Raw genomic sequence first — 3,468 nt, forward strand, 5'->3', positions numbered from 1 at the left:
CAAAGGCTCACTCGGAGACTTTGGGCTGTTGGGCTGTTGCCTGCGGCCTTGCTGCGACTTGGGTAAGAAACAAACTGTTCCAAGGTTCTATCTCCTTAAGCCATTTAAAAATCAGAGCTTGTTATTTTGGAGTTCAGGGTGGGAAGATGAGCTTTTGTGATATTGGCAGTTTGGAGGTTGAATAGAACCTGCCTGGAATGACCGGACCCTGGCAGAGGCCATGGGAAATAGGAGCTTCTCAGGGCCATGAGTTGACAGTACCACAGGCCATGTTGCAGGCAGGTGCACATCAGCCCACAGCTGGTTTTTGACAAGGACATGGGAAAGGAACATTCAAATCTTTAATCATCTTCCACTTAGAAGTATTGGTATTCATCTCAAGTATTTTTTTTTTTGCCAATGTTTATTTCATTGCAAAAGTCAGGTAATAGATGAAACCTAAACAGAACCACATGAAGAATTATATTCTCTGTGGGTAATTAGGTGCCTTAACATGCAAAGATTGGAAGGGGTGCTGGCATTTCAGGGTGGCGGGGGAGTCAGACCCTCCCAGCACAGCCAGGACTTAGGCTGTCTTATTAGGATTGTGACAGCAACAGTCTTGTCAAAGGTAACATGCACATCAACAAGCCCTTTCACACCAGGGAAGAGGATGCTGCTATTTTATTTCAACAAAATGAAGCCACCAAGCATGCATCAGGGGTCTCAGGATTCTCCCAGGCCCCTCACCTCCAGTCTTCCCAAATGCACAAATAGAAGAGGCAAAAAAATAAAGCTGCCCTCCACGCCCATGAGGCTTCAGGAGAAGCTGGTATTTCAGAGACAAACCCACACAAGTACAATCCTCTGATCCTTGATCAAAGGGCCAGGCACATTTCTAGAGAAGAGATAGGTAGTCTTTTTAACAAATGATTCTGGGAAAACTTGTATACCCGTATGTAGAAGAATGAGACCAGACCCTTGTCTCTTACTCTGCACAAAGTCAACTTGAAATGGATCAAAGACCTTGGAATTAGACTACAAATTATTCAATTCCTAGAAGAAAATGTATGGTCAACACTCCAACATATAAGCCCAGGCAATGACTTTCTCAAAAGGACCCCTAAGGCTCAGGGAGTAATGCCAAGAGGTAATAAATGGGGTGATAGCAAATTAAAAAGCTTCTGCACAGCAAAGGAAAAATTAGGAGTGTGAAGAGAGAACCCACAGAATGGGAGAATATATTTGCTAGCTATTCTCTGACAGAGGATTGATGTCCAGAATATAGAAAGAGCTCAAAAAACTTTACACACCCCAAAATAAATAACCAAATTAATAAATGGGCCAATGAACTAACCAGACACTTCTCAAAAGAAATACAAATGGACAAAATATACAAAAAATGTTCGATGTCTTTATCAATTGGGAAATGCAAATCAATACTGCACTGAGATTTCATCTTACTCTAGTCAGAATGGCAGCCATCAAGAATCCAAAAATAGTAAATCCTGGAGAAGATGTGGAGAAAAGGAACACCATTTCACTGTTGGTGGGATTGTAAATTAGTAAAACCACTATGGAAATCAGTATGGAGGCTCCTCAAAACACTAGGCATGGAACCACCATATGACCCAGCGTCACCACTCCCCAGTATTTATCCTCAGGAAAAAGCTAGCATGCTACAGTGATCCATGCACACCTGTGTTTACAGCAGTGCAAGTCACAATAGCCAAACTGAGGCACAGGATGAATGTGTGTCAGTGAATGAAGGGCGGTATGTACACAATGAAGTTTTACTCAGCCATGAAGAATAATGAATTTATGTCATTTGCAGGAAAATGGAAGGTACTTGAGATCATTATGTTAAGTGAAACAAGCCAAACTCAGAAAGTCCAGGGTTGTAGGTTTCTCTCATATGTGGAACCTAGAGAGGAAAAAGGAAAATAAAGGTGGTGATGGATCTCCTGAAATTGAAGGGACATTTGTACAGTAGAGGGGAGAAACTAGGGGGAGGGAGGAGGGTAAGGAAAGGGAGAAAACACTGGGGAATAGTATTGGCCCAATTATATGGTTTTATTGTGGGCATACACAACAGTGAATCCCACTGTTTGTACAATCATAATGCACCAATAAAAAATATGGTGTCCTTGTCTCCTTAGAATGAGACCCCAAGTCTCTCCTGGAGAATGCCCTGACTCCATTGCCAATCCTAACTGGTGCAAAGAGGGTCCCTAGGAGGGTCAGAAAAGCTGAAGTCATCAGGTGATTTACTTCTCATGTGAGTTTTGAATGTAAATGTGAATTTAAGCCATTGCAAAGTGCAAGCCAGGTGAGAGACAGCACGGTATCTTCAGTGTGATACTGAAATAGCTAAGAAAAAATTTCTTCACTTGATAAGAAAAGAAGTTAACATTGTACAGAATAGAAAAGGAAGAAGCATTACATTATACAAATATTATCAGGTAATTGTGGCTATTCCTCTTTGCTACCCACATGCCACCATGTCTGCCTCCAGTTTGTGGCCATTTTGCAAGATCAAGTAAAGAAAGGGAAGACTCTGCGGGAGGAGGCCCGTCCTTCTGAACTCGAACAACCTCCTTCGGAAGAGCATGAGCCCCGCTTCTCTGTTGGAGAGCCAGAAGTAGAGCCAGCAGCCTTTACAGACTCCTTGGGGCTCATCTGATTAACCATTCTGTAAATGGGGAGCCAACTCAGAGGGAATTGTCCATTACCTCCATGAGGCTCACATTGTTTTATTGAGCACTGGGTAGAAATTCCCTGTGATGGCCAAGGAGCTCGGTGCTTCTGCTGCTGCTTAACATAGGATAACGCCTCAAGTCAACTCAGGGCTTGAGCTTTTATGATGCGTCTTATGATTCAGTGGCTGAGTTAGAAGCCAAGGACAGTGGTAAAGGAACAAGGAGGCCTTCTATGTCCTGGAGGAGAGGCTTATCAAGGCAGGGTGCATTCCCTTGAATTCTCAGTACCTTAGAGACTAACAAGGGAAGAGTCTCCAACTTGAACAAGCTGCTGTCCCCTCTCATGGCATCCCCATGAGATTAACAGAGCCATGTGCTGGAAGCATTGGGTGTAATTTTCCATGATTAAAGAAAAGAAAGGGGGCTGGGGTTGTAGCTCTGTGTTGTAGCGCTTGCCTAGCATGTGTGAGGCACTGGGTTCAACTCTCAGCACCACGAATGAATGAATGAATGAATGAATAAATAAATAAATAAATAAATCCATCAAACACATGAATAAATAAAGTCCATCAAACACTAACAAAAAAAAAAGAAGGAACAGAATAAAGCCTTCAGCCCAAATGTATAAAGGCTAAATTTTGCAATATGCAAATTCTCCAACTTGAGAGTCTAGTATTTCCCCCTCCAAAGCAGAGTCTCACTAGCTTTTGAACTTCAAAATTGAGGACGTGAGGAATCAGCTTCTCTCTTTATGTTTGCATGTCATGGACTGAAGCATAATTATGGACGT

Source organism: Spermophilus citellus (assembly GCF_964194105.1).
Source record: "Spermophilus citellus genome assembly, chromosome: 7".
Lineage (NCBI taxonomy): Eukaryota > Metazoa > Chordata > Mammalia > Rodentia > Sciuridae > Spermophilus > Spermophilus citellus.